This window comes from Bos mutus, chromosome 21 (genome assembly GCF_027580195.1).
Source record: "Bos mutus isolate GX-2022 chromosome 21, NWIPB_WYAK_1.1, whole genome shotgun sequence".
Classification (NCBI taxonomy): domain Eukaryota; kingdom Metazoa; phylum Chordata; class Mammalia; order Artiodactyla; family Bovidae; genus Bos; species Bos mutus.
The window spans coordinates 53269137-53295700 of record NC_091637.1 but is presented as its reverse complement, the minus strand read 5'-3'; the positions used below and the strand labels follow the sequence as shown (position 1 = coordinate 53295700).

The window sequence follows — 26564 nt, the reverse complement described above, 5'->3', positions numbered from 1 at the left end:
CACATGTAAGTGTTAATATACAGTATTTCTTTTTCTCTTTCCATGCATAAAATAAGTAGCTAATGAGAATCTACTGTATAGCACAGAGAACTCTACTCAGTGTTTTATGATGACCTAAATGGGAAGTAAATTTAAAAAAGAAGAGATACACATATAACTGATTCATTTGGCTATACAGAAGAAGCTAAAACAGTATGTACAGCAACTATATGCAGATAAAAACTAATATAAAGTTTGGATGGGGTTAACAATCCAGGGATATGAACAAACCAGCAACAACAACAGCAACAAAATTTGCATTTTTCTTTTGGCAGAGTGGTGATATTGTTGTGGAAAATCTGGGAGGGGTTATGAATGAGAAATCGAACATGAAAGTAAGTTGTACTTCAAGCCTCTCTGCTTGAGAGAATCTGAGAAAGGCTAGAGTGGTTTGTCTATATTTGAGATACAGTAGGAGAAAGAGAGTTATGAAATCCTCCTCAAACATCAACACAGTTTATGAACTTGGGTGGGTTCCCAACAAGCACTCAAGATCTGCCATTTCCCTTTGGGAATGAACCAGACTGTCTCTCCTTTTTCAGGAAGGAGTCAGGGCTTGCTGTTTACTCATCATAGTGACCTCTGGAGATGGAAGGGTAGACTATAGAACCCTCTGGGGCAAGTCAGCATCCAGGTTTGTGTCTTTCTAGGTGTCCTTGATCTAATCAGTTTAACCTATTTATCTATCTCCTGGAGTCAAATGAAAACTGGCAAACAAGAGAGTATTGTTACTAACCTCGAATTCGTGTCTTCTGAGTTTTTCATGTTTTACTTCATTGATTTACAGATGCCTAGTAGCTTAGTCAAGGCTGAGAAAAACACAGTTGTGTACTAATAATAAATTACCAAAGACAACCAGGCCAACCAGCCCTCTAGAATTTTGTGTTGAAGAGACTGGCAAATTGGCAAACAGTAGGTTTGTGGGTTGTCTCTGGCTTTTTATGTGTTGCCCATGCCCCCAAATTTCTTGTTTTGGCATGGCTGTCTTTTATAATGGTTCTATTACAAGTGAAGTTTTCAAATTTAGTATCAAGTGTATTATAGTAGAAATGATAGCTGCATGGGTTTGGTTGTCTACAAGACAAAAACATTAGTTAGAAGTTAGACCTTCTTCCCTGACACCTAAGTTCTCTTGCAATCATGTAAACACAGTGTGTTGTACGGTCACAGTGGTGATATTCCTTTTTATATTTATGTTCTTAAAGAAATCTCCCTGATGGTAGAGTATATGTCAAATTCCAGCAAACTTCCAGGTTGAGAATGGGAGAGGAATTCCTGGCCCAGCATTATTGGTCAACATAGAACTCATTATGTTAAATTGGGTCATATGTATTGCCTCCAATACTTGCCAGGTTTTTTCATTCAATAATGCCAACATTGCCACTTCATCATGCAAACAAACAATCGAAGCCTCAAATATTCTTCTGCAGATACTAATGACAGCAATCTCAGAGGGGGCCTAGTTTTTGTTTCAGCACTGCTGTCCTTCAGAGCATCATGTGGCACTCTGCAAATAATGAGTTTTAAATGAAAAGTGGTCAGCTGTCTCAGTGACTGCAATTGAAGTCTTGGGATCTGGCCTGTGAGTGTCATCACTAGGATATCCGAATTCACCAGTACATTGGACGCTTGGAGAAGAGCCCTGCCTGTTACCATCTGTTCACTCATCCCATGCCATCCTCTTTTTTCCATGGGGCTCAAAAGACTTCCTTCCCAATAAGGAGAAACTAGAAGTTCAAATGTGAATAATGTTATCATGGTTAGTCATCCACTCACAGATATTTACATTTTCTGGGACCCCACTGGTGTGTGGCACAGCTCCTGCATCTTCTGTATCCTTGGCCATTACGATCTAGTCAGAAGGCTTGCTGCTGCTATCAGAGGAGATGTCTGTACCCAAGATGCCCCTTGGGTAACTCCGTTTAACCTGTTCTCTATCTTTAAAATCTTTTACCCTGGGACAAGTAGCATGGATTTATCTCATAGGTGTGGGCGTGTAGCAGTGTTGTAGGTATATCATTGTTTTAATTTGCAGTTAAAAGATGATCAATGGTGATAGCATCTTTTCCTTTGTTTATTTTTCATCTGTATATCTTCTTTCATGAGATACTTATTCAGATTTTTTTGCTTCTTTAAAAAAGTTGGATTGTTTTTATTTTTATGCTTGAGTTTTAAGTGCTTTTTAAATATTTTGGATACCAGTGCTCTATCAGGGAAGTCTTTTGAAAACATTTTCCCTAAGTTTATCACTTATATTTGATACAACAAGCCCCCTACCTATGAACTTTCAGGTTGTGAGCTTTCAAAGAGGCGAAATACGTTCCCATGTCCAGTCATGTAAGTTCGTGTGTCTGGTGTACATTGTCACACATGTGCCTCCTCTACAGGAGGTTGTGATTTTCTGCACTTTACTGTACAGCACTGTTGTGCAACACGAGGTGCTTGCTAATGAAGACCTGATGGAACTGGAGGCCCAGAGAACGGGCGAAGAGAGACAAGAGGAAGAAAAAAGAACCAAAGAGTCTCAACACAACATGGTGAGGGGGCTTTCTTGATTTGACGAGGCACAGTTAGCTTTTGAGGCCCTGGACCCAAATGTAGAATGGTACATGGAGGTTGCAGCAGCCGTTCAGAATGTAATCCAGCGACCGTGATGAGCAGAAAAGAAGAGCTACTACCCAGATATCACTGGATTATTTTTTCAAGAGGGTAGAATGAATTGAATCCAGCAAGGAACCAGAACATGTGCCATCAATGTCAGGCGTGAGTGAAACTGCAGCCTGCTCCCTTTCTCCTATTGCTGAAATCCTTCAGCTCTACCATCTCCCACCTCTTCTTCTTCCTCCAGTCAGTAGCTCTTCTTGCTTGTTCACTCGATGGCAGCCCCTTTTATGCCAGCCATTGTACTGTACTTCTCAAGGTACTATACTGTAAGATTAAAAATGTTTTATTTTTTATGTTTACTTCTTTTTATTTATTGTTTGTATAAAAAGTATAAATCTATTACAGTATAGCACTATATATCTGATGGTGTTAGTTGGGTACCTAGGCTAACTTGGTTGGACTTATGAATCAACTGGGCTTACAAATGGGCTCTTGAAATGGAACTCATTCATATGTAGGGGACTTACTGTACTTTTAACAATGTATTTTGGAGAGCAGAGGTTTCTAATTTTAATAGAGTCTAACATCAAATTTTCTTTAAAATTCATGGATAATGCTTTTTAAGTTGTATCTATAATCTCATCACTAAACTCAAGCTTGTCTAGATTTTGTTCTGTTTCCTTCTAGATATTTTGTAGTATTTAATTTTATATTAAATCTATGACTCATTTGAAGGTAGTTTTTGTGAACGGTATGAGATATGAAGGTGTTTATACATTTATTGTATCAGTTCAGTTTAATTCAGTCGCTCAGTCGTGTCTGACTCTTTGAGACCCCATGAATCGCAGCACGCCAGGCCTCCCGGTCCATCACCAACTCCCGGAGTTCACTCAGACTCACATCCATCGAGTCAGTGATGCCATCCAGCCATCTCATCCTCTGTCATCCCCTTCTCCTCCTGCCCCCAATCCCTCCCAGCATCAGTCTTCTCCAATGAGTCAACTCTTCACATGAGGTGGCCAAAGTACTGGAGTTTCAGCTTTAGCATCAGTCCTTCCAAAGAAATCCCAGGGCTGATCTCCTTCAGAATGGACTGGTTGGATCTCCTTGCAGTCCAAGGGACTCTCAAGAGTCTTCTCCAACACCACAGTTCAAAAGCATCAATTCTTCCGTGCTCAGCCTTCTTCACAGTCCAACTCTCACATCCATACATGACCACAGGAAAAACCATAGCCTTGACTAGACGAACCTGTGTTGGCAAAGTAGCGTCTCTGCTTTTGAATATGCTATCTAGGTTGGGCATAACTTTCCTTCTAAGGAGTAAGCGTCTTTTAATTTCATGGCTGCAGTCACCATCTGCAGTGATTTTGGAGCCCCCAAAAATAAAATCTGACACTGTTTCCCTATTTATTTCCCATGAAGTGATGGGATCGGATGCCATGATCTTCGTTTTCTGAATGTTGAGCTTTAAGCCAACTTTTTCACTCTCCTCTTTCACCTTCATCAAGACGCTTTTGAGTTCCTCTTCACTTTCTGCCATAAGGGTGGTGTCATCTGCATATCTGAGGTTATTGATATTTCTCCTAGCAATCTTGATTCCAGCTTGTGTTTCTTCCAGTCCAGCATTTCTCATGATGTACTCTGCATAGAAGTTAAATAAGCAGGGTGACAATATACAGCCTTGACGAACCCCTTTTCCTATTTGGAACCAGTCTGTTGTTCCATGTCCAGTTTTCTCAATAGGTTTCTCAAGAGGCAGGTCAGGTGGTCTGGTATTCCCATCTCTTTCAGAATTTCCCACATGTATATGGGCATCCAATTGTTTCAGCACCATTTACTGAGAAGTCCATCCTTTCTACATTGTATTTTCTTCGGTCCTTTGTTAAAGAAGTTGTCTTTATTTGCATGGGTCTGTTTCTGGCTTTCTATTTTGTTCTACTGAACTATTTGTTTTCTTTTACCAACACCACACTGTCTTGTTACATTGAGTCTTGAAGTTAGCTTTAATAGTATATGTCTTCCAGTTTTGTTCTTCTTTCGTATTGTGCTGACTACTTCATGTTTCCATATAAAACTCTTAAAACTAGATTTTACAAAATAACTTGTTAGAATTTTGGGAGAAGACTGTGTTGAATCTATAGATCAAGTTGGGAATAAATTACATCTGAGCAATGTTGTCTTCCTATACATGAATATCAAGTATCTTTTCATTTATTTAGATCTTCTTTGATTTCTTTCAACAGAGTTTTGTAGTTTTTCTCATATAGAGCTTATAATATTTTGTTAGATTTTTACATGATTTTCCTGTAAATGGCATTATATTTTTAACTGAAAAATTCAACTGTTTATTGCTGCTATATAGGAATCAACTAACTTCTGTATTAAACTTTGTATCCTGAAACCTTGATATTATCACTTATATGTTTCAGGAGTTTCTTGGTCTGTTATTTGGGATTTGGTATAGACACTCATATCATCTGTGAGCTAAAGCCATTTTATTTCTTCCTTTTCAATCTGTATATCCTTTCTTATTATACTAAATAAAACTTTCAGTTAATGTCTCTTGTTTCCTATTTTAGGGGAAAGAATTCAATTTCTCTCTGTTAAGAACAATATTGGCTGTAGATTTTTGTGAATGTTCTTAAGTTGAGGAAGGTCCTCTCTATTCCTAATTGATGAGAATTTTTATCATGAATGGGTATTGGGTTTTATCAAATGTTTTTTCTTTTTCAGCCTGTTAATGTGATAGATTACATTAGCTCATTTTTAAATGTTGAACAAGCTTTGCATACCTGTAATAAATCCTTTTTTGGTCATGGTGCATAGTTCTTTTTATACATTTTTGGACTCAGTTTATTAATATTTTGTTGAGGAATTTTGCCAACAGGCAAATATCTTTGATTCCCTTTCCTATGTGAATGATATCTTGGCTGAATATTTGATTTTGGGGTGGTATAGTCTTTGCCTCTTTGGAGAATAAAGGCGAGAGATGGCAGGTTGTCAGGCTCCTTTGAAACCACTCAGTTTCCAGTTCTCCTTAGCTGCAAAGTCTAGAGTTCTTCTAAACTTTGAAGTAGGAAGTATAAGAAAGAACCATCTTTTCAGGGGTAAGTTTCCTCAGCCAAGCTTTCTCCATTAGTGCAGAGCTTTGATATTTCCCCTGAGAGCCTGCATCATTGGTCCTCAGACTGTTGTCAAGAACAATGCACAAGAGAGTTGCTAAGGGCTTCTCTCTCTCTCTCTCTCTCTCTCTCTCTCATTTTCTTTCTCAGGAGAGCCTAAAGCCTGAATCCTTATTCATACTCTCCAGTCTCTCTGCCTGCTAAATCTCATCACTGCAAAACACAAAACTAAGGAAAATTAATTGGCAATTAGCGTCCAATGAAAGAGGAAGAGAACAAAGACTTATAGTTAACGCAATAACTTCCCATAATCCCTGCCACACTGTAATCTATTTACTCCTCTTTCTCTGCTTCCCAGTGTATAATAAATTTCATTTAATATCTTTTAAATGAAATAGTACATTGCATCAGACAAGCCACCATTTTTGGTGTCAGCTTCTCACCCTACCCCACTCCCATATACCTCCTAACATCAGCTGTCTTGTTTCATCACTTCTCTGGGGTTCAGTGTGCAGTGAGCAATTTTTGTGTCAGAAATCCCGTCATAACAAATGGATTTAACAAACTCAACTTACATAAAGCTGCCTGTGTTCTCTTCATATATCTGTAAAACAATGTCCCTAATTGACTATGTAGTGTAAGAATAGTTGAAGATAGACCAGAAAGACCATCCGTGGATTAATTATCCTGCCTATGTAGAAGAACAGTGATCACTGAAGAAAACTGATTAGTTGTTACTATCCAGTTTAACTTATTCAAAGCCTCTGTTATTTTATTGTATAATAAACTTGTGAATTAGTTGGAGAAGGCAATGGCACCCCACTCCAGTACTCTTGCCTGGAAAATCCCATGGACGGAGGAGCCTGGTGGGCTGCAGTCCATGGGGTCGCTAGAATTCGGACATGACTGAGCGACTTCACTTTGACTTTTCACTTTCATGCATTGGAGTAGGAAATGGCAACCCACTCCAGTGTTCTTGCCTGGAGAATCCCACGGACAGAGGAGCCTGGTGGGCTGCTATCTATGGGGTCGCAGAGAGTTGGACACGACTGAAGCGACTTAGCAGCAGCATACATAAACTTTAAACTTAGAAAAAGTATGTTACATATAGCATGGGATTCAATTTAAGCCTGAACTTTACCGATACAGACAGTACAGACAGAAGTAAAATGACTTCATGCAGCTTAATCAGCAACAGGGGCCTTGGCAGAAGTGGCTGGAAGTGAGCTGTCGTTGAAGTGGACAAGTAGAAGAGGAGGAAATGACAGAGTCAAGTGGTAATAGGCAGGACCAGTTCAGGAATACAAGGAGACCAGTTCAGGAATACAAGTGAGACCACTCTCAATATCTCCAAAAAGAGTTCACGGTATTTTACACAAAACTGGAGATCTTATGGGGATGGGAATTTAGTAGCAAAACTAGCAAAATTCAATCACGACTTATAATATGATACCCTTTATTAATGAACACCCAAGTGTGGCTTAGGTTACTCAGGTTACCCAGTATTAGAATGTGAAGAATAACTTTCTTAACAATTATATTTAACAAGCAAGTAGATCTACTTTATCTTTTAACCCATGTTCTTTGGTCTTCAGTATCTTTTCTTTGTGTGATTTAAAGAGGAAAATTAATTAACATGTTTTAATAAACATCTCATTATTTACTTGGGGAATATGACTTTATAAAGTATGCAGGATCGCTTGATCAAGGGAAAGGAATCTTTAGATGGTCAACAGCTGCCAGTGTTCATTTATAAGGAGGCAAAACCTTTTCCTCTGTTATTTTTGCTGTCTTCCTGACACATTCAGCAGACCTTGACAAGTACAGCACATAAAGCTTATTTCTGTAGTGATAGGAGTAGTACTCCCCTCCTGCCTAAGAAACCTTTACAGGCAAGGCTTCATTCAGTTCCATGAAAATGAGCTGAGACAATCTTACAGCTTGCAAAATGTAGCTCGCTAGCCTTGCTTCATTTCACTGGGTTTCTGAAAGCAGTCCTGAACCACTGTTGCACCGAGTTATCTCTTTAATTCATCCATCAGTTTGGGGTACCATTTTTTTCTTTTTTTTGATGGAGATCGGATTGCTTAGGAACCAAGATAGAAATATTTGAAATCCAGGTCTTTGGTGCTTGGGAAGGAGTTCTTTGTGCTTTTCCTACCTGTAAACTCTTAATTTGTATTCATTTACAGTGTTTTAGTTTCTTATACACAAAGAATGGATTTTCCACAGTTGATGAGAAAAGTGAAGAGGAGTGTGAATTTTTGCTGAGCTTAGAGCTAACCTGCTTGAGTTACTAGGAGCATCTTAGAAATACACACTGTCAAGTTTAAGAATGTGATGTAATCTTTGGGGGAATATTGTTTGGGTTCTAGAAAGAAGGGATTTGTTTCATTTGATTTGGTAGATAGCATTATATATCTGACAGATAGTAGAGTTGGAAAAAATACAGTTTCTTCTCCTTTCCCTTGCCTTGCATAAAGAAAAGATTAAGATAAAAATAAATAATTTTAAATACTTTAAAATAACACTCTTTCCTTTAATTATATAGAATTGGAATTGAGAATGTGAACTTCATTTGGCATTTGACAACTGAGTTGGAAAATCATTGTAACTTTACTAAGATTGGTGCAAAACAGTGTTTCTCAATGTTCTGATCAGCATCATTTGGGAAATTGTTAGAAATGCAAATTCTTAGACTTCATCCCAGATCTACTCAATCAGAAGCCCTGGGGTAGATGCCCAGCCATCTGTATTTTAATAAGTCCTCTGAATGATTATGATGTAGGATAAAGGAAATCACTGGTGTAGAACACAGGTCTTTCTTAATGCCCTTGCAGATCATTTATTGCTAGGAGCCTGGAAGAAGGTGCTATCGTTCCATTTCACACATGACATGCTAATGAGATGTATATTTCCAAGATCAGTTTGATAGATAATGCTGTATCTAATTAATTCCTGCTTAGATCTTAAGTGCTAAGAGAGCCTGCTTTTGTGGAAGGATAGATTAGAGTCAAATCTTGTGTATTGAAGGGGGAAACATAGTCATTTTATTAATAGAGAATATACATGGTGAACTGGGGTATGATATATCAGTGGAGATTAAGGGTAAACATAAGAGATGTTTTTTATGCCAGTGTCAGTCACGTTCTCAATCTGACCACCATAGGTGAAATAGCAAATGCTTTCAACCCTGTTCTGGCTATTCCTTCTCCCCCTAATCATCTCTGCTTTTTTTCTCTTCCACTTGTTACTTCTATTCTATTAATTTTCTCATTTATTATTGTTGGTGTTTATTGTCTCCCCGCCGCAACTGAAGAATGCAAACTTCTCAAGGGATGGTATATTTTTCACTCTCTTGATATCAGTGATAATGAGAGAAAGATAAATAAAACAGCGCCTGACACATAGTCGCTGTTGTTTAGTCACTAAGTCGTGTCTGCCTCTGCAACCCCGCCAGGGAGAGTAAGTACTCAATAAATATTTGTACATGACTAGAATATGTAGTGTTTATATTCCCGCCACTGTAAGAGTGAAGAGTTGTGGGAATATAAGCAAGTGAAGGAGATAATTCACCTGAGGTTGATGTGGGGAAGCACTATGCTATTAGTCCAAGTTATGGGGTTTCCTTATTGCACTAATGATGTTACAATGAACCATGTCACAGGCAAATAATGTGAATCTTAATTAGGAATGGAGTAGAAAGTGTGCCAGCACGCTTGTACACTAGAGGAGGGTTAAAGCGGGAAGTTTGGGAGGATCTTTTATTGTGGACAAAGAGGTCCCAAGGACTTTTAATGAAAATAATAGGTGTATACATAAAAAGACTGTCTTATAAATAAAAGATTGTATTGGATTGTAAATTCATGAGTTTGGGGGGTCATGCATATCTGGAGGCTCACTAAGGAATCAAGACTGGAAGGTAGTGGCTTTCATGAATGATTGTTATTTTGACCTGTCTTGACTGTTTTTCTTACTCCTTGCTGCACCCAGCAGCTCACCTGAAGGGATTAGGGTGCTTAGAAGGTGAAGATAAGCACAGAGTATATTGGATTAAGATTCTATTATTACAATCTTTAACTGATGGAAAATACTTTTTAAAATAATTTTCTTCACAATATTTTTGTCCTAGGTGGTAAATGTAAGAATGTTACAGAATGCTGAGAAAGGTGGATAAATTAAATAGTTAAACACAGTTCTATAGTATCGTGTGTGTGCTCTGTTGTGTCCAACCCTGTGACTCCATGGACTGTAGCCCGCCAGGCTCCTCTGTCAATGGAATTTTCCAGGCAAGAATACTGGAGAGGGTTTCCATTTCCTCCTCCAGGGGATGTTCCTCCTGACCCAAGGATTGAACCCCTGTCTCCTGAGTCTCCTGCATTGGCAGGTGGATACCTCTAAATTACACTCCTGTCCCATCAGTAACACAAGGAATACTTTTTTTTTTTAAAGTTATGATTTCAAATATTTTCTTTTACTGAAGAGAATGCTAATTATTGAAAGGATGCAGTTAACTTCAGTCATATTTGTAGCCTGAGACTCACTTAGGTTGTTGTGAAGTTGCTTCAGTAACTAAAGCTAATTCTGTTAACAGTGTTTAACACAATTCACCATGGTAGATTCTGAAAAAATTAAATGAACAGCGAGCCAACATTTTTAAAACTGTTTTATGTTTATCCCTGGGCTTTTCCTGTTCACAGCCCAGTAACAATTAAGAAACATAACCATTTCCCTAAGCTGTGGCTATTCATTTCAGCTGTCACCGACACCCACTCTGGTAAACAAGAATGCCCATGAAAAGAGCCATGTTGGCTTCTGTTCTTTGGGAGACTCCAGAGACAACTTAGTACCTGGCAGATGGAAAATAAAAATAGTGGCTGTGTGCTTTACTAATTATAGACTTCTAAAACAATAGCTATGTCAGGAAAACACATGTTGAAAAAATGAAAAGCAAAGCATAACTATCCACAAGTTTCTTCAGAGGAACATTCTCGCGTTAGGTGTTAAACTTGAGTGCTTGCTAAAAAAGTCATTTTTAGCAGAAGGAAAGAAAACTGCGTCCACAAACAGTCTCTGTGTGTGCCCATGTGTATGAGTGAGGTGAGAGGTAAAGAGCAGAAGAGAGGGAACAGGAGGCAGGCCAAGAGGCCGAGAGAGGAGAAGGGGAGAGAGACTGATGGATTTCCTTGCAGGAGATGTTGATTACACTTGTTTTCCTGAAAGCAGAGGCCCACGTAGCCGGGGAGCAAAGGTTTGGGACCCATAGATCTTGAGTGACAATTTCAGTAAGAAGGGGATGCTCCAATTTTCTTTGTTGAAAGAGTAGAAGTGGGAAATTTATGCATGGGTTCAACTGTTTGCTTCAGATACCTGTTTGCTTTGAATATCTGTGTGCCCTAGAACTTGGGAAATGCCTGGATGCAAAATATTAATATATGTGGAGATGAAAGAGATGTCCAGAATTTTGCAGAACATTTGTAAATTATGAGGGGCTTTCTGTCTCCAGATAACCGTAAACTTGATCTGTATCAATGAGTTAGCTGAATCTTCAAGGAGCTAGACTGTATTTGTAACTGACAGTATAAACACACTCGATTCTATTTCAAGGTTGCATATTTTTCTGGCCGAAGTTAACTCAATGTTGAGTAAAGCAAATTAACAGTGTAAAATAGTTATTTTTCAGAAATTTATATTTTAAAATGTGACATCATTAACATTATTCTTTTAACTCTTCTATGGTATAACTTGAGGACTTGATACACATTTCATTAACAGCAGCAACCGTTGTATCTAGCTAATGGTTCTGGTAAATTTAACCTTTAGTGGAGTAAGGGAGAGGAGGTCATTAACAAAATTAGTAACAATTGCCCTTGTAGACAAAGGCCTCTAAACACACGCTGTGGATGTGGTCTGCTCTAGGGGACAAAGAACGAGCGACATGTCTTGTCTGTAGAGGGTTTTAAAAACAATTATCAAATTAGGTGAAAGTCTCTTATTTATTATCATAAAACACTCGGACAATTCTAAATTTCAATTCATTTAAGACGTTAATTTTCCTAAATAGTAGAATCAATCAGGTGGTGTGTGAGGATTACACTCATAATCAATATGCCTGAAGGCTTTCCTAAAACAGTTTGGATATTAAACTGCATCAACTTCCCCTTGGCCCCACAATACTTTTTTTCCTACTAAGTCAGGTAAAGGAAATCTGATGAGTTCATAGATTAATTTCTTTCAGATAACTCTGGACTAGAAATTTTTCCATCCTCTGTAAAGCCTTGTAGCAGCACTTGTGAACAGGAATCAAGCTTCAGATTTTTACTCTCAGAAGGAAAAATGACTCATACATCTTATACTGATTTTATTAGATCCTTGTCAGATGTGGTCTTGAATCAAAAGCAGGCATTATAGAGAAAATGCAGTAGTCTGCAATTCTTCTCCGGAGTTAAATTGGGTGGTTAGAGATTGCACTGGTCAATCACCGATAAGAAAAGGAGCTTTGTGGATTTTACACATAAGGATAGTTCAGTTCAGTCACTCAGTTGTGTCTGACTCTGCGGCCCCATGAACTGCAGCATGCCAGGCCTCCCTGTCCATCACCAACTCCCAGAGTTTACTCAAACTCATGTCCATCAAGTCAGTGATGCTATCCAATTATCTCATCCTCTATCATCCCCTTCTCCTCCTGCCTTCAATCTTTCCCAGCATCAGGGTCTTTTCAAATGAGTCAGTTCTTCTCATGAGGTGGTCAAAGTATTGGAGTTTCAGCTTTAACATTAGTCCTTCCAATGAATATTCAGGATTGATTTCCTTCAGAATGGACTGGTTGGATCTCCTTGCTGTCCAAGGGACTCTCAAGAGTCTTCTCCAACACCACTGTTCAAAGCATCAATTCTGCAGTGCTCAGCTTTCTTTATAGTCCAACTCACATCCATACATGACTCCTGGAAAAACCATAGCCTTGACTAGATGGACCTTTGTTGGCAAAGTAATGTCTCTGCTTTTTAATATGCTGTCTAGGTTGGTCATAACTTTTCTTCCAAGGAGCAAGTGTTCTTTAATTTCATGGCTGCAGTCACCATCTGCAGTGATTTTGAAGCCCCCCAAAATAAGGTCTGTCACTGTTTCCATTGCTTCCCCATCTATTTGCCATGAAGTGATGGGACCAGATGCTGTGATCTTAGTTTTCTGAATGTTGAGTTTTAAGCCAACTTTTTCATTCTCCTCTTTCACTTTGAACAAGAGGCTCCTTAGTCTTCTTCACTTTCTGCCCTAAGGGTGGTGTCATCTGCATATCTGAGGTTATTGATATTTCTTCTAGCAATCTTGATTCCAGCTTGTGATTCATCCATACCAGCTTTGCTTATGATGTACTCTGCATATAAGTTAAATAAGCAGGGTGACAATATACAGCCTTGACATACTCCTTTCCCGATTTGGAACCAATCTGTTGTTCCATGTCCAGTTCTAACTGTTGCTTCCTGACCTGCATACAGATTTCTCAAGAGGTAGGTCAGGTGGTCTGGTATTTCCATCTCTTGAAGAATTTTCCACAGTTTGTTGTGATCCACAGAGTCAAAGGCTTTGGCGTAGTCAATAGAGCAGAAGTAGATGCTTTTCTGGAACTCTCTTGCTTTTTCTATGATCCAGTGGATGTTGACAATTTGATCTCTGGTTCCTCTGCCTTTTCTAAATCCAGCTTAAACATCTGTTCATGGTTCATGTCCTGTTGAAGCCTGGCTTGGAGAATTTTGAGCATTACTTTGCTAGCGTGTGAGATGAGTGCAATTGTGCAATAGTTTGAACATTCTTTGGCATTGCCTTTCTTTGGGATTGGAATAAAATCTGACCTTTTCCAGTCCTGTGGCCACTGCTGAGTTTTCCAAATTTGTTGGCATATTGAGTGCATTATTTTCACAGCATCATCTTTTAGGATTTGAAAGAGCTCAACTGAAATTCCATCACCTCCACTAGCTTTGTTTGTATTGATGCTTCCAAAGGCCCACTTGACTTCACATTCCAGGATGTCTGCAATAGTGGTAGATATCTAGGAGATCTAAGTGGAGAGTTTTGAGGACACATGAGTATGTGTTTGTGTGTGTGTGTGTGCACATGTGTACACACATATGCATAGGGATACACAAGTGAGTAAGCATGAAATGAGAGGACTTGAGAAGCAAGTTCCATGTAGTATAATAAACTCTGAGTAACTTGTGGTTTGTGTTAGTAACCTAGGAGTCCAGGCCCAAAGAATAGGATGTGGATGAAGGGACCTGTATTCAGAACAGGGAAGGTAGAGGAAAATCCAGCCAGAAAACCAGGACCTGGTGGAGTTCCACCTTGGCAAAAGGAAAACAGGATTCCTGCTAGTGTGGAAGTGGGCCAGGACTCAGACCGCTGTCACATCCATTGTGTCTTCCAGCATAAAAACACAAAACAGTTGGGAGATCAAATACATGTGGACATTTTTAGCCTTTTTTTAACTAAATATCTCTTCCATTTCCCATAAATTTCTTTTCCATGCTTTTGAAACTCCTGCTCTTATTGCCTTTCCCTTCAGAATAAAAATATAATTCCTAGTTTTTAATGAACATAAAAGTTACAGAGGGGATCTCCTTCAACTTTCAACCAACAAACACAGATTTGGCTCAGTCTACACTGACTTTAAAAAATTTCTTTCTTTCTGTTACAGTGAAATATACCTAGGAATCTCCTAATATTCTTCCAAGTTTTGCTTTTGAGCTCATCTCCTCCCTCCTCAGGGATCTTAATGTACTGATCATTTCCTCTTTATTGTGTCTTCAATTTCTCCCTACTTTCTTCTTCCCAGAAGAATTGAAAAACTCAAGTCTCTTCTATCACAAAACAAACACAAAACATCTGCTTTCTTTACCCGCCCAGTACTCTGTAACTTGCTGTAATCTGGCTTCTGTGTCCACTCAGTTACTGAAATTATTTTCACCAAGATCACCAAATGTCATTATTAAATCTAATAGATATTTTTCAACTTTTTCTAAATGGAACCACTGTCACTCTCTCTCTCCTTTAAATACTCCTTGCTTTATCTTCTAAGTTACCCACTGCTTTTTTTTTTTTTTCATATTTTTCTGATAGCCACTATACATCTGCTTTGCATGGTCTTCTGCTTCTTCTACCAGCAATTTCAGCTCCACCTCTTTCCCTGCCTTCTTACTTGCACTCTTGCCTTATCCACATCACCCCTACTCTTCCTAAAATCAGTTTTGTTCTTACACACTCCAAGAAGTTTTTCCTGAATTTTGAAATGTGTGTTCTGTTCAAGTTTGTATGCTTTCATAGCACATTTTCTCAAATAGCGCTCACCATGTGGTATTGTAATCGCCTGTATACACACCTGTTTTCCTCATGTTATTGCTGCTCAAATTATGGCTCAGAAATGCTCAGCATCAGCTTTGCCTGAGAACTCCTTAGAAATGCAGAATTGTGGGCACCACCTCAGACCTACTAAATCAGAACCTGCCTTTAAACAACATCCCAGGGGATTCATATCCACATTAAAATTGGGAATCTTGGTATGGTCATAGTAGGCATTTGATAAAGATTTGTTCAGTGAAATAGAAAAATCCCTATGTACCCAAAAAATCTGGACAGAATAAAGCAAATGGGATGGATTGTCTTAAGGTTAAAGTGATATATTTAGATGGAGAAGAAAATGGCAACCCACTCCAGTGTTCTTGCCTGGAGAATCCCAGGGATGGGGGAGCCTGGTGGGCTGCCGTCTATGGGGTCGCACAGGGTTGGACACGACTAAAGTGACTTGGCGGCAGCAGCAGCAGCATGTATTTAGAAAGACACAACTTAAAAATACCGCTGAATTGAGAAGGCTCTTTTGCTCAGGTTCAGAAGACAATTGCACACAGCTGCTCTGCATCTACTTAATGCAAAGACGAGGGGGTGTGAGTGAGTGAGTGCACGTGTAACAGAGAGAGGGAAAGAGAAAGAAAGAAACAGAAAGAAGACGGAAAATAAATGTAGTTTAGCTAGTGAGCTTTGGAAATCTTCACTGGTTAAATTTCCTCTGACTGCAGAGCCCCATGGAGTCACTGTCTCAATGGAAACTGCTAGAAGATGCTGAATTCAGAAGCTCCTCCTAAGGCAACACCAGGTCTGTTGATTTTATTCCATTTAAAAAATTATCAGAACAGGTTCTGCATTTGGCTAATATTTACTGCTACACAACTTACATAACTTGCAACATGCTTTGCCATCTAATGAGAATTCAAAGGAGGGTCAGCAAACTAGGCCCCACGGCCCAAGTTCAGCCTTAGCCTGTTACTGAATAGCCAAAAAACTAAGAATGGTTTTCACTTCTTTAAAGGGTTTTTAAGAAAACAAAGAATAAAATATGACAGACCTAAGTAGCCCTCCAATCCTAAAATGCTTACTGTCTGTGTCTTTACAGAAAATGTATGATAGTCCTAACTCAAAAATTAACACCAAGATCCATAACACTATCAGAACCATTTTAGGGCACAATCACACAAGGGAAATATTCAGTAACAAGAAAAGATCTTTAAGTCACCATCTGCCATATCTCTGGTGTGAATGTACACACACCGCCCACCCCACCTCTTTCTCTTTCTCTAATATCAACCAGAAACTCCTGGATAATTATTGTTTATTTTTTGGCACAATCATTATCACAGAAAATAAGGAGAATAGAGCTCTTCTTAACAATTCCTTGCTTCTTCTTAAGAGGTAGTATTTAACAAAATTTATTTTGTTTGAAAAATACTCTTCCGTTTTCACTTAAATTTTAGAAAGAAATCATTACTCTGCCAGAAAAACTAACTTTTCAAAAAGTAGGTGCAGTCATTTCAGAGTCTTGCACTTGTATGTCAGTTTGGGTATGTTAGTTTACAACAGCTTCTGGCTTCACTTATGCACACAGTGGTAGCAGTGCTTAGGAAAATACTTTATTCCTGTTGAGAAAGTGGATTCTCATTATGATTTGATGTAAAGATGGCAGTTTGTGCAAAAGATCCCAGATTTGACTGGGTGGAAAGGTCTCTCTATCCCTGTTCACAGTATGTAAAGAAATTTGTTTTAAAATTTGTCAATAGTTTGATCATGGGATATGCGCATATGAGTGTAATTTTTGACACATTGCCTATTTTTGATTAATGAAGTAAAAAATACTTTCTCAAAAGGTAAAGTGATTTTATACTATTTTTTTTTTTTCTGTTTAGTCTGGGAATTATGACCTTGTACTGCAGTCATGAAATTAAAAGACTCTTACTCCTTAGAAGAAAGGTTATGACCAACCTAGATAGCATGTTCAAAAGCAGAGACACTACTTTGCCAACAAAGGTCCATCTAGTCAAGGCTATGGTTTTTCCTGTGGTCATGTATGGAGGTGAGAGTTGGACTGTGAAGAAGGCTGAGCGCCGAAGAATTGATGCTTTTGAACTGTGGTGTTGGAGAAGACTCTTGAGAGTCCCTTGGACTGCAAGGAGATCCAACCAGTCCATTCTGAAGGAGATCAGCCCTGGGATTTCTTTGGAAGGAATGATGCTGAAGCTGAAACTCCAGTACTTTGGCCACCTCATGCAAAGAGTTGACTCACTGGAAAAGACTCTGATGCTGGGAGGGATTGGGGGCAGGAGGAGAAGGGGATGACAGAAGATGAGATGGCTGGATGGCATCACTGACTCGATGGACATGAGTCTGAGTGAACTCCGGGAGTTGGTGATGGACAGGGAGGCCTGGCGTGCTGCGATTCATGGGGTCGCAAAGAGTCGGACACGACTAAGCGACTGATCTGATCTGATCTAATCTAATACATGTAAAATGTAAAATTATCTCTTATCACATTTGTGAAGTGATATTTTGGAAGCACCTATTGGTATTCATAATTTCTTAGGCCTGCCCAAGCTAGATAATCCAAAATTAAGTGAAAGTGATTTTTAGGAAGCTTTTGTGTATGATCATATGCAAGTTTCCCTGGGTTTCCCTGATAGCTCAGTTGGTAAAGAATCTGCCCGCAATGCAGGAGACCCTGGTTCGATTCCTGTGTCAGGACATGCTGGAGACGGGATAGGCTACCCACTCCAGTATTCTTGAGCTTCCCTTGTGGCTCAGCTGGAAAAGACTTTGCCTGCAATGCAGGAGACCTGGGTTCAACCCCTGGGTTGGGAAGATCCCCTGGAGAAGGGAAAAGGAAAGGCTAACCACTCCAGTATTCTGGCCTAGAGAATTTCATGGACTTGTATAGTCCATGGTGTCACAAAGAGTCAGACATGACTGAGTGACTTTCACTCACTCATATGCAAGTTATGGAGGGAGGAAATACTCATGACAATGGAAATTATCCCCTAACTTAGATTTCCAGATATTTGTCTTTATTTCCACTTGAATGCTGAGTGCTTATGCTTGGAAAAATAACTTTACAAAGTACATGTGTCTGTGAAATTATTTGAAAATAATTTTAATTGTTAGGGTTTCTATGATTAGACTTGAATAGAACTTATCCCCCTTCTGTTTTATACAACATATAATGTGACCCAGAGGGTGCTTTATAAAACTTAATATGTTTAAGGAATCATTAATGATGTTAATTAAGTTTGAGCTTGCCTGTAGGGTAGAACAATCTTGAAAAAATTTAAAAAAAAATTAGTTTGTGTAACATTCCAGGCTAATTTTCTCCATATTACATAGCATCCCCAAAGTTAAGGTTAGTCATTACTTTTACTGTATCAGTTTTAGAGAGGAGCATTGACTTCACATCAGGTATTAACGGTTTTTACATAACATACAAAACTGTCAGCTACCTCTCTTATTTTTTGTTTATTATCAACACTCGAGTTGTAATGACTTAAATTATACAAATACCTGTTTTATGACTAATATTTGCACAATAGCATTCAAAGCATGAATGGTAGGAAAAAATGAGTGGGTCATGCTTTCAAAGTAAATTTTATGAGGCCAGGGTAATATCATATTCATCTTTATTGAGTCAGATCATGGTACATAGTCTGTACACAGAGAATACTCATTCGATGTACATGTTGAATACGAATGAATTTGTAATGAATGTAACAGGAAGTGGATCTAAGAAAAATGCAGAATTAATCGTAAGATAATAGAAGCATGAGAATATAAGTACCTTAGGAAAGGTTCAAAGTGATGTGAGAGTTTCAGGAAGACAGTAATTACATCAGGTTACATACAAACAGACAGGAGAAGAAATGTAGGAAGAATGAATGTCAAAGGAATTCTTCAGATGCCACGGGAGGGCGGAATGGTGAGAAACGGTTAAGGGGCAATCCAGCCAGAGAGAACTCACATGAGAAAGGCCCAGAGATGGGAACACACGGCAGGTGTTAAGGGATTGCTGACTCCTTTGGATGGGCTCTACTGTGAGGTACAGATGGGGAGGACATGGGAAGATTGGGATTTAACATGCTCTGCTAGAACTGGAGAAAAAAGAGTAATTTATATCATCTAATCTGTAGGATTGTCAAAATGCTTTACAATAAAGTATTTAAACAAATCTCCTCAAGTTGACAGCAAAAATTATACATCAGCTTTAGGTAAATTGTTTGAGTTTTTAAAAGGCAGAGTTATCAAGTAAGCACCTTAAGTTAAGCCCAAATTTGCTTCAGAAGTAGAAGATGTAACTTTGATAATCCTTTTAGCAAATACATTCTAGAATTCTCTTTTGTATTAGTTTTACCTTTAGTGAATGGAATGAGATATTTTTACATCCTCTTAAAGGTAAAATTATCTTACTACTTCTTTGCTTGCTTATTAGAGCATCAAAATACTGGGCAATAAATTTGGTTATAAGACATCTTGCATTTAGTATACATGGTAAAGAATCTGTCTGCCAATGCAGGAGGTGCAAGAGATAATAGTCATGGTCTGGTTCCTCAGTCAAGAAGATCCCCTGGAGTAGGAAATGGCAATCTAGCCTGAAAATTCTGGGCTAGAAGAGGAAGCTGGTAGGCTACAGTCCATGAGGTCACAGAGTCAGACACGACTGAGGGACTAAGCACCACACAAAATATACATTTAAATCTTGATTCCTTATATTTGTTTATTCTTTGCTTTTCATATATCATTAAAAATTATTTCTTGATTATACTTTCATAGGGAGCATTTGAGAATATTTCTTGAACATTTGCATTTCCAGTATATGGCAATGCTGTCATATGGCTGTTTGAAATTGTAACAACAATCATAATGAAAGGAAGCAGATGTTCATTGCTGAGGAGGAATCCTATGTGATGCTACTACCAAAATATACATCTTCCATCTCAAAAAGATATTTTTCATTTCTCCTTTCTCGGAATTTCCTATGTATATTATTCACTGCAGGAAATAAAATGTTAGAGGGAATATCATAATAAAATTTAAGTGTCATACCAAAGAAGAGTTTTTGGAAATTAACTTCAGAGATTTGAACAACTGCTTATTTCTTCTTTTTATTTCTAGAAGGTGAAACTTTTAAACTAGATTTTCCTGAGATGGTTTTTGGGTGGCTCATATACTAGGGAATATAGAAAGGTGCAGGAATCTAGGGAGAAGAAAATATGTGTGTCTAAAAAATATGTTTAAAATTATTTCTAGTGAAATATTGTCTTCACATCTTAGTGAATTTTATTGAGATATTTTGATGTAATATTACTTTATTGAGATGTTTTTCTCAAAACTCACTGAAATAAGAATAGTTTTTTAGTACACATAGAGCATTTATTTGGAGTCAGTTTTGACTCTGAAATGCAGTACTTGGATGCAATCTCAAAAACAACAGAATAATCTCAGTTTGTTTCCAAGGCAAACCATTCAGTATCACAGTAATCCAAATCTATGTCCCAATCAGTAATGCTGAAGAAGCTGAAGTTGAATGGTTTTATGAAGACCAACAAGACCTTCTAGAACTAGCACACAAAAAAGGATGTCCTTTTCATTATAGGGGACTGGAATGCAAAAGTAGGAAGTTAAGAAACACCTGGAGTAACAGGCAAATTTGGCATTGGAGTACGGAATGAAGCAGGGCAAAGGCAAATGGAGTTTTGCCAAAAGAACACACTGGTCATAGCAAACACCTTCTTCCAACAACACAAGAGAAGACTCTACACATGGACATCACCAGTTGGTTAATACCAAAATCAGAATGATTATATTCTTTGCAGCTAAAAATGGAGAAGCTCTATAGAGTCAACAAAAACAAGACCAGGAGCTGACTGTGGCTAAGATCATGAACTCCTTATAGCCAAATTCAGACTTGAATTGAAGAAACTAGGGAAAAGCACTAGACCATTCAGGTATGACCTAATCAAATCCCTTATGATTTTACAGTGGAAGTGAGAATTAGATTCAAGGGATTAGATCTGATAGATACAGTGCCTGAAGAACTATGGACAGAGGTTCATGACATTGTACAGGAGGCAGAGATCAAGACCATCCCCATGAAAAAGAAGTGCAAAAAGGCAAAATGGTTGTCTGAGGAGGCCTTACAAACAGCTGTGAAGAGAAGAGAAGCAAAAGGCAAAGGAGAAAAGGAAAGATATACCCAGTTGAATGCAGTGTTCCAAAGAATAGCAAGGGCAGATAAGAAAGCCTTCCTCAGTGATCAATGCAAAGAAATAGAGGAAAAAAATAGAATGGGAAAGACTAGAGATCTCTTAAAAAAAATTAGAGATACCAAGGAAATCTTTCATGGAAAGATGGGCACAATAAAGGACAGAAAGGGTATGAACCAAACAAAAGCAGAAGATATTAAGAAGAGGTGGCCAAAAATACACAGAAGAACTATACAAAAAAAATCTTCATGACCCAGATAATCACGATGGTTTGATCCCTCACCTAGATCCAGACATCCTGGAATGCGAAGTTGAGTGGGCCTTAGGAAGCACCACTACGAGCAAAGCTAGTGGAGGTGATGGAATTCCAGTTGAGCTATTTCAAATCCTGAAAGATGATGCTGTGAAAGTGCTGCACTCAATATGCCAGCAAATTTGGAAAACTCAGCAGTGGCCACAGGACTGGAAAAGGTCAGTTTTCACTCCAATCCCAAAGAAAGGCAATGCCAAAGAATGCTGAAACTACCGCACAATTGCACTCATCTCACACGCTAGTAAAGTAATGCTCAAAATTCTCCAAGCCAGGCTTCAACAGTATGAGATGTTCAACATGGATTTAGAAAAGGCAGAGGAACCAGAGATGAAACTGCCAACATCTATTGGATCATCAAAAAAGCAAGAGAGGTTCAGAAAAACATCTATTTTTGCTTTATTGACTATGCTAAAGCCTTTCACAGCAAACGGTGGAAAATGCTTCAAGAGATGGGAATACCAGAAAACCTGACCTGCCTCTTGAGAAACCTATATTCAGGTCAGGAAGCAACAGATAGAACTGGACATGGAACAACAGACTGGTTCCAAATAGGAAAAAGAGTACGTCAAGGCTGTATACTGTCACCCTGCTTATTTAACTTATATGCAGAGTACGTCATGAGAAACGCTGGGCTGGATGAAGCACAAGCTAGAATTAAGATTGCCGGGAGAAATATCAATAACCTCAGATATGCAGATGACACCACCCTTATGGTAGAAAGCGAAGAAGAACTAAAAAGCCTCTTGTTGAAAGTGAAAGAGGAGAGTGAAAAAGTTTTAAAACTCAACATTCAGAAAACTAAGATCATGGCATCTGGTTCTATCACTTCATGGCAAATAGATGGGGAAACTGTGGAAACATCAACAGACTTTATTTTTTTGGGCTCCAAAATCATTGCAGATGATGGTGACTGCAGCCATGAAATTAAAAGACACTTGCTCCTTAGAAGAAAAGCTATGACCAACCTAGACAGCATATTAAAAAGCAGAGACATTACTTTGCCAACAAAGGTTTGTCTAGTCAAAGCTGTGGTTTTTCCAGTAGTCATATATGGATGTGAGAGTTGGACTATAAAGAAAGCTGAGCACCAAAGAATTGATGCTTTTAAACTGTTGGTGTTGGAGAAGACTCTTGAAAGTCCCTTGGACTGCAAGGAGATCCAATCAGTCCATCCTAAAGGAAGTCAGCCCTGAATATTCATTGGAGGGACTGATGTTGAAGCTGAAACTCGAATACTTTGGCCACCTGATACGAAGAACTGACTCATCTGAAAAGAGTCTGGTGCTGGGACAGATTGAAGGGGCAAGGAGAAGGAGAGGACAGAGGATGAGATGGTTGAATTGCATCACTGACTCGATGAACATGAGTTTGTGTAAGCTCTGGTGTTGGTGATGGACATGGAAGCCTGGCGTGCTGTAGTCCATGGGGTTGCAAAGAGTCAGACAGGACTGAGTGAAATGAACTGAACTGAATTTTAATTATTTTATGATTCTTATTTGATAAGATGGGATCAAGGATCTTCTCAGTACCATCTCCTGGTGCCTTGTGTGTTGTCTTGGGTGCATCACCACATATGGGCACAAAGTTCCAATAATGTAATAACGATAAAAATATTTATTAAAAGTCAAAAATAAGAATATTGCTTATATTTGATTCTCTAATCAAAGATCAGTTGCTCTGATCTTAGCCTAGCAGAGACAATAACTAAATGATGATAATACTTTAGATTTAGACTAACATTTGCAGGTAACAATATTATTTACATTAACAATGTAACTAACAAGTAGGAATAAAAATAATATTTATATTAATGATAACTAATTATAGGTAACAGTTGTTTTAATTTGTGCATTAGGAAAGTGCTTAAGTTCTTAATCTCAGTGAGTCTCAGTTTTTCCAACTGTAAAACAGGCTTTAGTAATCATTCTCACTTGTTTTGAGTTTACGCAGCTAATGAGTATGAGAGCTGGGACTCTAATTTAGGACTGCTGAATCTGAAATGATCGCACTTTCTCTTTAGTAAAAGGTTAGTTGTCCTAAGACATGACTTTATCTTACCTATTCAAAGGCTGTTGACTCCAGCTTTCACGTTATTTTTATTGTATCATATATTTGAGCTAATTCCATGGTAGCAAACATTCAAAAATGAAAACGTTCAGTTAAGAATGCAGACGTTTTTGACTCTCTGATATTCACCACATGGTAGATGTAAAAACTCAGAATCAAGAAAATTTTGAACTAACAATTTCAAGAATATATGATCCAATATCCTCGTTCTGCTGAGGACAACAGTGGATTGATGGCTCTCTGTACAAAACACAGCCGGACTCTTCATGAACCCAACAAAAACTAAAAATGATATTACAGTAATGGTATTTTTGGAGGAAATGGTTTGCTCTTTTGGATTTTTCATTTAGATAGTCCTTTTTATATTTGGAGAAAGACGGTACTCTGTCAAACTCTTAAGTAAAGGAAAAGCAATCCAGACCATTTGTGTACACTGGAAGGGACATCAGGGCGTTAGCAATCTTGAAGGAAATTGCCGTTTGAATTCTTTTGCTCACTTTTATTACCAGATGGTTTAAGATATTTAATAGACGTGACAATGCTGATGTTATGGCCTGACAATACAAGAATATTCTATAGAAACCAGACAGTAAAAAGATAATTGGCTTTATTCTTTGTAATATATGAGTTCTCCACAATCTGGCGGGACTAAAGCATTATCACTTTAGCTCATGAGCTATGCCAGAGCCTGAGTCACTGCTCACAGAGAGGTAAGAAATGTTCCGAAATGACATCAACAGAGTTTGTGACTCATTGACAATGAAAGGTGTGGGGAGTTTCATTTTACCATATTTAAGATTTTCCCCTTTAATTTACCATATTTCACTGAATCTAAGATGTTACAATGATGCACATTACAGTTTAATGGTGTTAGCTGAAACCCAGGTTGCATTCTCTCAACTTAAATCTGTATTATCCTGAGCTGAATGAATTCTCTCCATAATAATAAAATAAAAATAATCTAGGACAGCAGAATTATTTTTCCAGTTTATGTTAGTTTATCAACCCTCAAAATATAATTGAGTGCCTCTTTCTGCTTGAGAAAGTGCTAGATATGACGACCTGGGACTTGACCTCAGAGAGCTTACAGTTATATGTGCATTTGTGAAGCAATGTGATAAGTGCAGTTAATAGTCATATACACAAGAAATTATAGCACCTGTCAGAGCATAAGTAGGGTGTGTGGGCTAAGAACAGGGTTCTTAAGTTCTTAATTACAGTAATTATTAATAATTGCTAATGACAATGTTGCAACATATACTCTTGCTATTATATAATGAATGGTTTTCTGCCCCTTTAGTTGGTATCAGCAATCAAGAATTCTCTCTTTAAAAGTAACATTTACTAGTATATTAGGTTGAATAATGTGACATTGTTGTTTCTATAGGTTAAAAATAGCTGAATTGTGGCAATTCATGTGACTCAACCTATTCATCTTGCTGAATAGAAATTTCCAAGTGAGTCTTTCATGCTGTTTTGTGCCTTCTTTTTGCAGTTGCTTAGATCTTATGAGAAATACAGAATCAGTACTTTTCAGTTTTGATGAATCTATTCCTCTTACCAAATAGCAAAATTTATATACATATTTTTTTGTAACATGTGGTTGGGAACTAGAAGAAAGAAATTTTGAATTAAAGTAGTAGATTTCTTTCCTTTAATTTAATTATCGGCCTCTAAGACAACTCTCAAAATTACCAAGAAGACATGAGATACTACCAGATCCCGTAAATAAACTTGTCCAAGTTAAGTAACTGTTCTTGGACATGAAAAACCGTCGACTTGTTCAGCATACAGTCAAAAGCAAAGTTCATACCATTTTTTGGAAGTGGCCCCCCACTCCTGTCTTAAATTCTGAGTTCTTTATGGTCATCTTTTTATTCAATTCCAGTTGGTATCGAGACTTGTATCCATAAGAAGTAACCCTACCTATTCAGCTAAAATGTTCTGAAACTTTCTCTAAGAGATGGGATAATGGAAATACTATACATATGGATCATTAGCAATTTGACTCTTAGAATTGTTTCCACTCCACTTTCTACTGTATTGCAGGATCAATAATCAAGCAATCTTCTTTCTGCTGGAAAGAAATGAAACATGATGACTTAAATTTTTTTAAATGTTTGAATCTTTGAGAGTTGTTTTGCCTTTAGAGAGTGGTTTAGAAAACTACTAAGTCTTTTGAAGCTAAAGCAGAATGATACAAAATTTTTTAAAAATGAAAAAAATAGAAATTTTCAAAATGTATATTTTTAAATTTCAGTATGTGATAAGATTTCTTTCATTTATTTCTGGTGGGAATGTAAATTGCTACCATATTTTACAGAGGGTCATAGATAATTAGGTATAGTACCATGCAAAAAGTCAAGATATAAAATTATATACTAAGTCTCAGTTATTAAAACACTAGGAAAATTAAAATTTTCAAGAAGAAAGTATGTCAAAATATAAATAGTGATTATTCTTGGAAAGTGGGGAATGGGTTATTGAGTGGGGGAAAAAAACAACTCAGAATGTGAGAGCTGTGAAGTTCAGTTTTATTTGGGGGCTTACTGGGGACAGGAGACAGCTTCTCAGATAGCTTCTGAGGAACTCCTGCCCAGGGGAGGAGTCAGTATACATATGATTTTTTTTTTTTTCCTTTTTTTGGCCTGAAAATCAAATACACATCTTGGTAAAAAGTTACTGCTAGTCACAAGAATCATGTATCTCAGTTAATATTTTTAATGCTTATCAACATATGGAAGGTGCAAGAATCTGGGCCCCATGAAATTCTTCCTTAGATATACATTCTATCTAGGGGTCATATATACAACGCAGATATATCCTGCTTTATCCTGAACTCCTTTCAGGGTG

The 26564-nt window shown here is 37.9% G+C and overlaps 1 pseudogene; it reads left to right on the top strand.

The window, feature by feature from the left end:
• Positions 1-368: 368 nt before the first annotated feature.
• The window catches only part of LOC138984370 (14-3-3 protein zeta/delta-like), a 50959-nt pseudogene continuing 24763 nt past the window's right edge, over positions 369-26564 (top strand).